The sequence below is a fragment of the Triticum aestivum genome, chromosome 6D (assembly GCF_018294505.1).
Source record: "Triticum aestivum cultivar Chinese Spring chromosome 6D, IWGSC CS RefSeq v2.1, whole genome shotgun sequence".
NCBI lineage: Eukaryota > Viridiplantae > Streptophyta > Magnoliopsida > Poales > Poaceae > Triticum > Triticum aestivum.
Genome location: NC_057811.1, coordinates 278,465,452 through 278,478,256, shown reverse-complemented (window position 1 = coordinate 278,478,256; position 12,805 = coordinate 278,465,452).

The window sequence follows — 12,805 nt, the reverse complement described above, 5'->3', positions numbered from 1 at the left end:
AGGGCTGCAAACTTCGAATTGAAGCGCGGGTCAGAGGGAGGGATGCATAGTGAAGCTACTGGCAAGAGAAGGGAGGCGGGGTGCACACACGGGGGCGAATCGAGCTGGATCCCGTGGCGGGTCGCGGCGGCCGGAGTCGAGGAAGGAGACCTCCTCGGGGCTCTTCCAGTGGCTAGGCGTGCTCTAGGTGGAGTGCAGGGATGGTGGGTGCTCGAGTTGAAGCTCGGGGCCTCTATTTATAGGCGGATCGACGGGGTGGCCGTGAACGGAGAATCTCCGGCGAGCGATTACGGCGATGCAGTGGATTGGCAGGAGGTTTGAGTGGCCAGGCAGCATCAGTGGAGGTTACTGGTGTCATTCCACAACTAAACGGAGTTGGTCTTGGCGTAATGGTGTCGGTCCACGGTGAGATGGCCGCACGGGCTCGACGGCGGCAGAGAGCGCGCTCCGCGCCCTGCGGTTCACGATGAGAGCGGCATCGCGTTCGGGGGAGTGGAAGGCCACGCGGCGAGCTCCGGTGGCTTGGGCGGCGCTGGGTGGCGCCGTCAGCGCCGTGCCTCCCGCTGGCGGCCGCAAAGCCGCCGCTAGCATCGGTCACGGGGCGGCGCACCTTCTGCTGCTCGTCGCCGACGTCCGCAAGGTGCCAGGCGTTCATGCAGTGCAGGAACAAGGGGGAGGGGACGAGGAGCAAGGCGACACAGTGGCACTGGTGAGATCGACGTCGGGTTCTGAAGAAAACGACAGTGCACTGCAATGTTCTCTGAACTTAACTGAAACTTGACATTGACAATGCACTGCAGGTGTTCGACAGAAAGATTTGGCTATGAGATAAATTTTTCTGGGGCTGTAACTTGGTGAGGTGACCACTCAATGCACCCAGAGGCTGCCTGATTTTACTTGGAATTTTTGGAGAAGGATTTGAATGAATTTCACCAAATTTGACAAATCTGGTCCAAACTTGCAGCAAGTGTAGTTTGAAAAATTTGAACTGAAGACCAGTGGATCTTCATGGATCTTGGTTGAGGGTTCAAAGGACTAGGGAGGAGAGTTGGTTTGGGGGCAAAAATCAAAACAGAAAGTAGAGTTCCTTTGTAAATCACCAATGGATAGAATAGAAGACAGAAATTTATTTGGATAAGATTTAAATGGAAAATAAACATAGGGGAGGTTCAACTTGCTGGATTAGATGCAAATCATGATCCAAAGATGAGGGGAGGGTTAGGAGAGAGTATTTGCACTAAGGCCATGGCAAGAGGGAAATGTTGAAAGTGGTAAAGGATTATTCCAAAAGCCATAGTGCAAATTTCAAAGAGATTTTCAAAAGGCATTTTCCCAAGTGAAAAGTATTTTGTCTTGAGTCCAAATGAAAAGCAAGAACCTCCAAGACCAAAGATAGATCTTGGGTGAATCCAAATAAAACTTTTGCCATAAAAAAATATTTGAAAGGGAGAGTTCTTTTGAAGAAAAATTTAAATCACCTCCCTCAAGTCAAATAAAAATCTTTTGAAAAATCCAATTAAAAACTTGGGTGTCACAACAAGGGTTGTAATACATGCAAAATTCTAATACATGCAAGATTCAAATCTAATCAAATCAAACAAGGATTCCCCAAATCTTCAACATACCATATTTTGTATGGATAAAAAGAAGGGGATCGGAGGAGAGTACCTTCTAGGATGGATTGGTGAAGAAATGCACGGACCAAATCGTCGGATCTGAAGGATTTGGGAGAGGGGATTGAGAGGGGGAGAGGAGGAAGCCGCCGGCGCGCCTGTTCTGTAACTCCTCCTGGAACGAATGGGTGGGGTGGGGGGAGGGGGAGCGGGCGGCTGCCATCTAAGTCACAGTGCAGCGCCTAAGGGCTAGGCGCTGCACATTACATGTGTGGCGCCTACCTCGTAGGCGCTGCACTGCTGGGTCCGGGGCCCAGGGCTGCCACGGTGGACTGGAGTGCAATGCCCCCGAGCTAGGCGCTGCACCGTAGGGTGTGGCGCCGCCGTGGCGGGCGCTGCACAAAAAGGTCAGGGGAGTGAAATAGTTTCACGGGCAGTTCATTCTGTGAATTGATTTCGTCCCGAGGTCAAAATTGTCAAATTTGCCTATTTTGATGTTGGCCGACCAAAACTCGAGAGGCAGCCCACGGTGCGCCTAGCTGGCTGGATGCGCGTGCCACGTTCATGCTCGTCTCGGCCCTTCGCGGCCAGGGAATCCGGCTGGATCTGGTTCCAGGTTTTCTTTTGCTGATTTGGACGATGGAGCCTGGCTACAGTCTCCATTCACTGATAATCCCACCTTTAAAAAATAACCACTGGCACATGATTCACCTTTGTATCGCCTCAACTATTTGCAATCTTCTTTTTTGAAACTAACTGTTTGCAATCGATTATGTTCATATTTGTGTCTCTATTTGCCTCTGACAATCATTAATAGAAACACTGTGAAACATTGGGCTTCTTTTGCTTGTGTTCTGTGAGGCGGGTCGAGTTGTCGGACTATGTCGTGACTTCTTGCCGCTGCGTTACCTTGACCGAAAGGCGTGTTTTGGGACCTGATGCGCTTTTTGAGCGCTGCTCGGACTTTGAGACCATTGCGGGTAGACGGATCATGTGTTGTGCTACCCGGCGTTGGACCGTGTCGAAATCGGGGCTTGGGGGCCCCAAGAGGTTCGGACTCTGGGGTGCGGTCGCTACTCCCGCCCTACTCTGCCTCTCAACCTCACAGCGACATTCGGCAAGCACGAACTAGAGAAGAAGAACAGTAGACGCGGCAATTTACCCAGGTTCGGGCCACATTGCAGTGTAAAACCCTACTCCTACTTTGTGATTGGATTGCTCTCGCGAGGGGGAATGTGAGTACAAGGGTTGTGTGTGTGGGGGGGGGGATCAAGTCTATCCGGGGGCCCAAGTCCCATCCTATGGTGGCACCCTGCCCTCTTTTATATTAGCCTTGGTCCTCTTCCCCCGAAAACACATGGCGGGAAGGGTTGCAACAACGGCCAGTTTGAAGGGGGGCAGGGGCGCAGCTTATCCTGACTAAAGGCGGTCTTTGCCTGCAATGCCATCGCACATGACGCGCCGGTGGGCTCGGTGATGACCTCCGTCCTGGCGCGCCCATCATCCCGATCTTCACGCACCGAATGGCAAGCTTTGGGGATAGGCTTGGGAACTAGTGGATGGCCTTGCTCCCTTAGCACAAAAGAGGAAATCCTTCTCATCCGCGCCTACTGGCGCACCTCTGGCTTCGCTCGTCGCCGCACGCATCACCCACGTGAAGGCGCAGGGCCGCGTGACTCTGCCGAACAGCTCTTGACTTGCACGCCCCCGCGAGGGGCCTCGGGAAGCTGAAGGAAATATGCCCTAGAGGCAATAATAAAGTTATTATTTATTTCCTTATTTCATGATAAATGTTTATTATTCATGCTAGAATTGTATTAACCGGAAACTTAGTACATGTGTGGATACATAGACAAACAGAGTGTCACTAGTATGCCTCTACTTGACTAGCTCGTTCAATCAAAGATGGTTAAGTTTCCTAGCCATAGACATGAGTTGTCATTTGATTAACGGGATCACATCATTAGAGAATGATGTGATTTACTTGACCCATTCCGTTAGCTTAGCATTTGATCATTTAGTATATTGCTATTGCTTTCTTCATGACTTATACATGTTCCTATAACTATGAGATTATGCAACTCCCGAATACCGGAGGAGCACTTTGTGTGCTACCAAATGTCACAACGTAACTAGGTGATTATAAAGGTGCTCTACAGGTGTCTCCGATGGTACTTGTTGAGTTGGCATAGATCGAGATTAGGATTTGTCACTCCGATTGTCGGAGAGGTATCTCTGGGCCCTCTCGGTAATGCACATCACTATAAGCCTTGCAAGCAATGTGACTAATGAGTTAGTTGCGGGATGATGCATTACTGAACGAGTAAAGAGCCTTGCCGGTAACGAGATTGAACTAAGTATTGAGATACCGACGATCGAATCTCGGGCAAGTAAAATACCGATGACAAAGGGAACAACGTATGTTGTTATGCGGTTTGACCGATAAAGATCTTTGTAAGTGCATCTAGTGCCCCTTAGTGATTTTGGTGTATTGAAGACTTATAGGTTAAGGGACTAATGTGTTTCTGAGTGTACACATGTCTATAAGTCTATGAGGAGTTTGATATTTACAGTGAAAGTCGACCCCTAAAAATGAAGTTCTTCGACTGAAGACTTTGGATTTCTGAAGACTTTTTGAAGACTTTGAAAGTGAAGAAATTGGTGTGACCTTGAAGACTTGGTATTCATTTGAGGAACATGAAGCGTGAAGACTTTTGTTTTCGTAGTTTCATTTTCCCTTTCTTGAGTCATAGGAAACACCGTACTGTTAAAGGGGGTCGAGGAATACTAAGGAAAAATTTCCATGTGATGCTCAACTCAAAATCCTACACCTACCAATCCCTTCGAGTGAAGCCATTGGAAATCTCATACAGTTCAGTCATATTCTTCAGTGACAGAGACGAAGTTCTTCTGGTCTCTGAGGAATTTGTTCTGACTGAGGAGTTAGGAATTCGCCAGTGCGGATTGCCTACACAGTGAGGAACAAGATAGCCCTGAGGGATTTGATACTCAAATTTCCGACCGTTGCTATGCTATGCGCCAGCTGTCCCAAAATATCTACCCACCTAACGGTCATATCATTGAAGGGCATTTATGTCTTATCATCACGGGCTGCTCCCTAGGCTATAAATAGCTGCCCCCTACAACCACTAGCTGGTTGGCTGCTCCGAGAGAAACTGACACTTGTCATTTGAGAGCATCCCATCCTCCGAGGACTTTGAGCGAAAATCATCAAGTGAGGAAAACCCAAACCCAAACACCTAAAAACCCCAAGTGATTGAGCATCACTGAAGAGATTGATCCTGCGTGGATCCGACACTTGTTACCTTTGAAGACTGTGCTTCTTCCAGACGGTTAGGCGTCATGGTCTAGAGCATCCAAGAGGAAATTGTGGATACCCGAGTGACCGAGTTTGTGAAGGTTCGGAAGTCACCTGAAGACTTACCACGAGTGATTGGGCGAGGTCTGTGTGACCTTAGCTCAAGGATAATACGGTGAGGACTAGGTGTCCTGGACTGTGTGTTCAGGACTAGGTGTCCGGGACTGTGTGTCCTCAGGTTTAAATACCTAGCCGCTCCAACCAGATGTACAACTGAGACAGCAGTTGAAACTGGTCTACCAAATCATTGTCTTCACCGAGCTTACTGGTTCTATTTCCTCAACTCTTTCATTTCCTCATAACTGTGTTGTGCACTTGTTCATATCTGTGTTTGAAGACTTTGACTGAAGACTTTCTCAATTTCCTCAGTTCAATTTCTTCAGTCTGTTTGTCTTCATCTTGTGTTATCCTGTGTTTACGCTTTCTGTACTCTGTGCTTGTCTTCATTTCATCATGATGACCATGCTTGTATTCTGTTATGTTTACTTCTGAGTACTTAGTCCGCTGCAAGTAGTTCTTCGCTAAGGAATTTTCTCACCCGCAAATTCCTCAGTGAAGAATTCATAAAAATCGCCTATTCACCCCCCTCTAGTTGATATAACGCACTTTCAATTGGTATCAGAGCAAGGTACTCCCTTGTTCTGTGTGATTTTGGTTTAACCGCCTGGAGTTTTAGTTATGTCGACCGAAGGTATGAAGAAAGTGACATGCCCCATCTTCGACGGTCACGACTATCCCAAGTGGAAAGCCATGATGAGGAAGCGCCTCATGGCCATGAACAATGAGCTGTGGACCGTCACTGAGATTGGTCTTACCGATCTATGCAAGATGGCGGACACTGATGATATTCGCAAGTACACTCGACTTGACATCATGGCGAAGGATATCATCTGTTCCTGCCTATCCAGAGATGAATTCAGGCGCATTATGCATCTTTGCAATGCGAAGCTTATCTAGGACCGAATCTCTGACGTCTATGAAGGTCATCGAACTTGTCATGATCCCTGGTTTGAGGATTTCAAGGAATCACTCAAAACGATGACTTTCGAACCTGAACCATCATCTTCTGCACCATGCCTCATGGCAAAAGGTGCCAAGGTAACCGAATGCTCCTCATCTGAGTCTAGTGATGATGAATCTGATGATGATTTTGGACCTAGCTATACCAAGCTTGTTTGTATTTCCACTAAACAACAAAAGGCCTTGGAAAAGGTTCAAAACATGCTAGACAAGAGCGATGATATGTTGGGTGAAGAAATGGATCGCACTAAAACTTTGACTGAAAATCTTCAGAGACTTCAGTCTAAGTTTGACAACCTTCAAAGTCATCAAAACACTCTCTTATCTGATCATGAGAAGCTTTCCTATGAATTTCTTCAAAGAAAGCAAGATCTTGAGAAGCTAAGAGTGAGTTATGAAGATCTTCAGAAGGAGCGTGATTCATTACTTGCTCAACAAATCAGCGCTGCTCAGGAAGAATTTGTTCCTCCATGTTTGAAATGCATTGAACGTGAATCTGCTAATTCTTCACCTGAATGTTCAAATGCTTCTAATGCTACAAATTCTTCAACTGTCTCTGCTATCACTAATTCCTCATCTAAGGACATTGCTAGTATCACTGACGATGCAGGGCTGAAGGAATTGTACATGACAGGCATGTACAAAAGCCTCAAAGGGCATCAGACTCTTTGTGATGTGCTTAAAAAGCAGATCCTCAACAGGAACCCTAGGAAAGAGGGTATTGCCTTTGAGAGGAAATTCAATGCTGATGGTACATATTGGAAGCCTGAGCAGTACCCCAAAACCTCATGGGTTGCTGCAAAGGGACCTCCAGTTGATCCATCAAATTTATCTGGCTTTACATGTGAATCTTCTCATTCTTCTGATGAGTCATTTGACTCTAACTATAAACTGTTTAAAAATCAGAATGGTGAAGTATTTGCTAGATATGTTGGCACTAACTGCAGGAACGGTTCTCCTATAAAGAAAATCTGGGTTCCCAAAAGGTGCCTTGAAAGTCTTCAGGTGAATGTCCTCATGACACCACCTGTGAAGAAGAGGAACCCCGGATCAAATTCTTCATATGGATCCAAGTCCTCATACGGACCGAATTCCTCACATGGATCATATTCCTCAAAAGGATCATAGTCCTCATATGAACATCATCGTGCTAACAACTCTGTTTCACAGGGAAGAGCTAAGGGCTATTAATATGAGCATTATTCTTCTAATCATTATGTTCATAAGTCCTCGAAGAATTTCTCAGCTTATTCATATGCTTACCCTAACTCCTCTTATGTGAAACGAAATGGATTGGCTTATATGCCACCTTTCTCGTATGGAGCTCGCAGAGTGATGAACTCTTTGCCACCCCTTCAGATGTGGGTGGTGAAGAAAAAGAACTAATCTTTTATGCAGGGTCAGGTCTCCAGACGTACTTAAACGTCTGAAGAATTTGCTGGAGACCTGAAAAGTGCCTGAAAGGACGCAGGCTAATCATGAAGAAATGAACTTTCATTTCACACGTCCTCATACTGTTTTAACTGTTGCACTGCTTGATGAAATTGGTCTAATGAATTGTGATGTCATATTCTTCACTGATGAAGTATATGAAGTTCGTAAGCTACACTAATTCATCTGCAGGATGATCAACCCAAAGCCACTGAGTGGGTCCTCGATAGTGGATGTACTAATCACATGACTGGTGACAAGAATCTATTGATGGATGCACCCTTATCACCATCGCATCTGAAGCATATCATCTTCGCTGACAAAGGCAAAAGTCAGGTATTGGGTCTAGGTAAGGTTGCGATCACAAAGGATCGACACATGGACAAAGTCATGCTTGTCGAGTCCTTAGGATACAACCTCATGTCTGTCCCAATGCTTTGTGATCTTGATATGGTAGTTGTCTTTGGCAAGTATCGTTGTGTTGTGGTTATGGAAGCTGACAATTTCAAAGTCTTCGAAGGCTTTAGGAGAGGAGACTTGTATATTGTTGATTTCTCTACAGGACCGCAACCAGCCGTGTGCCTACTTGCAAAAGCTTCAGAAGGGTGGCTATGGCATCGACGACTTGGTCATGCAGGCATGAGGAATTTGCACACGCTTGCGAAGAGGAAGCATGTCATTGGCATTGAGAATGTCAAATTCCTCAAGGATCACTAGTGTGGAGCTTGTGAAGCTGGAAAGATGACCAAGGCTAAGCATCCAGCGAAGACTATCATGACCACTACTCGACCATTCGAATTGCTTCACATGGACCTCTTTGGTCCTAATCATTACTCAGATGTCACAAATGATGCATCTCTCTATGGCCTTGTTATTGTTGATGATTACTCTCGTTACACTTGGGTACATATTGTCACTTACAAACATGAAGTGCAGGAAGTCTTCAAACGATTTTCCTCGAGGGCTTCAACCAACTTTGGTGTGAAGATCAAGCACATCAGAAGTGACAATGGAACTGAGTTCAAGAATTCTAGTCTTGATGACTATCTTGATGAACTTGGTATTACTCATGAGTTATCTGCTCCTTACACTCCTCAGCAGAATGGCGTCGTGGAGCGCAAGAACAGAACTCTTGTTGAGATGGCTCGCACTATGCTTGATGAGTACAAGACGCCTCGTCACTTCTGGATTGAGGCAATTTATACTGCGTGCCACATCATCAACAGGGTATATCTTCACAAATTCTTCAACAAGACTGCCTATGAACTCCTCACCGACAAGAAACCCAATGTGAGTTATTTCAAAGTCTTCGGTGCTAAATGTTGGATTAGAGATCCTCATCACAATGCTAAATTTGCACCGAAAGCACATGAAGGTTTTATGCTTGGTTACGGGAAGGACTCGCACATCTACTGATGCGGAGCATCCGACGATCATCCCCATGTACACTCGAGCCTACGCCATTGGACCTATGGTGAACTCGCTCCTTTCCGAATCTTCCCTTTCCGCATGCAAGACATGGATGCTACTTCAAGCGCGGACCTTGTTCATACTCAGGTACATCCGAGGAGAGCTATGATGAGCATGAAATGCTCCCTTGTCCTTGTCCTTTCTTATGATGAGCATGATGCATACACTTGTTGGGTATCTTACCACTCGAATGATAGGTGCTACATTTGCACTAACCTCATTTGTTTTTCTGAGTGTTTGTCATGTTCTTTCATTTTGAAGGATTCTCAAGGCATTACCATCAAGAGACATATTGGTTATGTGAAGGCGTATATGATGTGCAACACCAACATTTTCGACAAACTCATCAAGGTGAACTCTTTCCCTTTGAGCCATCCTCAATTACGCATATTGGATGGGTCATTCTTTCATTGTTGTTTCCTTCTTCTTGTCTACATGATACATCTATTGGATGGAGGACCGACATTGGAGATGGACCCTATGGACCTTCAAGTTGAGGAGTGCCCGGACTTAGTGGATGCACCACCCGACCAACACTTCTACCACGACATCGAGCTATGGTACAATACCACCCATAACAAGTTTGCACCCTATGCATGGATTGACACACATTATGCTTGTCTTGTTGCACCTATTCCCATGTCATCCATGATATATGAGCTTGTGCATTTCCTTAGCAAATTTGTTGTGATCTTTCTTGATGGCATATTCATACATAATGATCACATTGCCTACCATCAATTGCATGATAACATAATCGTATTGATCATCCATTGCCATATTCATGCTATTGATAAACCGTCTCACTATGACATCATTTTGCACCGTGGTTGCATTCATCATATTCACAACACATTTGTGTGCACAATGTATGATTTTTCTCTCATGAACGCTTTGCATATCATTCTCTATCATCTTGATAAGCTTCATGTGTTTTGTCATGAACAATCTTGCCGCACAGACTCATTCTTACATGATGGACACTTTGTGTGCGCTAACCATTGTATTTCCGAGTGTCGTTTGTGTTTGCTCTCTCTGCATGTATACCACTCCGGAGACACCTTGGAGTACTTGGATTGCGCCATGACTTCCACTCCGTCCAATTACAAGTCCGTCCACGACAACCATTTCCATGGTGATGAGGATTTCGATCCGAGGTCGGATCTTTCACAAGGGAGGGGAGATGATGCGGAGCATCCGACGATCATCCCCATGTACACTCGAGCCTACGCCGTTGGACCTAAGGTGAACTCGCTCCTTTCCGAATCTTCCCTTTCCGCATGCAAGACATGGATGCTACTTCAAGCGCGGACCTTGTTCATACTCAGGTACATCCGAGGAGACCATGGAGAACCCAAGGACCAAGGCCAAGCGTGCGCGGAAGCAAAGGAAGGAGAAGGAAGAAGAGACAGCTGCTACAGGCCCCGGACATCTGACCCCAGCCCGGACATCCGGCCCGACCCCCGGAAATCCGGTGCCCGTCACAGAACGCACCCGAAGCTGAACCCCGTCAGCCCGGACATCCGGCCAGAGGCCCGGACATCCGGCTCTTCCTGAGCCACCGGACATCCGGCCCCCAGCCCGGACATCCGGACCCCGCCTATCCAGAGAGCTCCGAGACCGGCCACTCTAGCCTGGACATCCGGCCCGCTAGCCCGGACATCCAGCACCTCGCGAAGGCTCGGACATCCGGCCCGACGCCCGGACATCCGGCCCCTCCCTGCCTGCGTGCAGCGCATCTGGGCCGAGGCCCATGTACCCCTTCGTCCCTTAGACTATATATACTACCCCACCTCCTCCTAGTTAGGGTTAGCATTGGTTTAGCTCATATGTGAGATAGAGCATTGCTCATCCATTACGGATCTACTCCACGAGAGAGACCGCGGCCCCTCTACGGAGAAGATCACCTTGGATTCAAGACCCCCTCTTGGGTGGCCCCCATCAAGACCTCCTCACGGAGAAGAACCGGTTACCTTTGTATCGTCCTTTGTTGGACTTGGATCTTGTCTCTCACCTTTGTGTTCATCGATCTAGCGCATGTGTGATCTATTCTTGTTGGTTTAGTGATTCTCTCGTGTTTCTCTCGTGTTTTCCCTCGTGTTTCCCCTCGTGTTCTTCGTGTTCCTCTTTGGGATCCGCTCCTTTCGTGAAAGATCGGCCATCTAGGGTTCCACCCTACATCATCTTAGATCAGAGCCAGCTTGTCTCATGATATCTTGGTATCATGAGCCATGTTGATCACGATTTCGGAGCCTCCCCGTTGTGTTTTCTAGCCTAGTTTTGTTGATTTTGTCCCAAATTCGAAAAATCCCCACCAAAAATAGCCCCAATTTTTTTTGTGATTTGTTGGTTTGATGATGTTTTGTTGAATTTGATCCGTGGACTTGCTTTGTTACTTGTGGATCTAGCTTTCCCCCAAGTTTCCCCACTTTCCATTCACGAAATCTCCGCAATTTTGCCCCGAACTCATCAATTTCCGCCCCCAAAATCGAGTTCCTCGAGTTCATCCTCGGATTTGGAGCCCGGACATCCAGCCCGTAGCCCGGAGATCTGCCCCCCCGGACATCCGGCCCATGCCCCGGACATCCGGCTCCTGGAGCGCAATTTCACGCGCGGTTCTGGACATCAGGTCCCGGAAATCCGGCCCGAGCCCCGGATGTCCGACCCCTGGGAATTCAGCCTGTCCCGTTTCACCGTTTTGTCCATAACTAATTCATCCGGAGTCCGATTTTCGCGTTCTTTAGCTCGTTGAGTAGCTTTTGACATCCTCTATCCCTCTAGATAGGTCCCATCACCATTTGACTCCATCAAATTTTCCGAAATTTGGCAAGTTTGCATAGGCCCTCCACCATAACCTCCGCAAAACCACCATAGCCTTCCGCAACCTAACCAATTTTGTTCCTTATAGCTTTAGAGGTTGTTTAATTTGTGATTCGAGTCTCCTAAGGTGTTTCGGCTACTTAAGGACGATTGCTTCTTCATCAACCGCCACCATAACTTCCATATAGGCTTACGCACCATACACTTCCACCACTCCATATAACCCAATTTTGTTGTGTTGTGAGTTGTGTCTCCTAAGGTGTTTCGGCTACTAGGGACCCTGCTTCCAACTCCCACACCGTGTATAATCCACCACCTTACCCTCCACTTCCGCATTGCATTCTCCAAACCCCATCATTGCATTTCCGCAATCCCTTTGAGCTTCCGCAAAACCACTACCGCTTTCCGCTACCACCATTTTGACATTTGACATTTGAGATTTTGAGTTCACGGTTTTTCCGTTTCCTAAGGTGTTTCGGCTACTTAGGAACGAGTCTCCATCATCTTGGTATCTACATCAAGAACACCGCTACTCATCATCGCCTCGGACGGTAACCTCCATATCATCTTGGTATCGTGGTATCCCTCCATTGTATATTCCCCTTGCAATTGCATTGTTAACCCCTAGCCCATTTTGCGTCACTTGCCTATCGAGACTAGCCATTTGAGTATTGCCGGAAACGTTACTTGTGCACATTAGTGATCTACACCTTCCATTGCATACATACCATATCATCTTGGTATCATATCACCCATTGTGTCACAAAGATTGTTCCCGCATATACACAATTGCTACCTTGGTTTGTGCATTTCGCAAAGTGGCCATACAAAAAAAAGAATAAGCTTTTAAGCAAAAGAGAATGAGCAAAGAGCTTGTAAGCAAGTGCCATAGCATCATACCACATTGCATAGAAGATTGTCATATCCGATCATCTTGGATCATCTTGAAAGAAACACTGGGAGCCATACATACATATCATACTTGGGATAGAAAGTTCATCCATTTTGCATATCATAGGTTGTGCACAAGTGTCGTATCCGCCTATAGAGCAATCGTGCTAGCGTCTCTCTT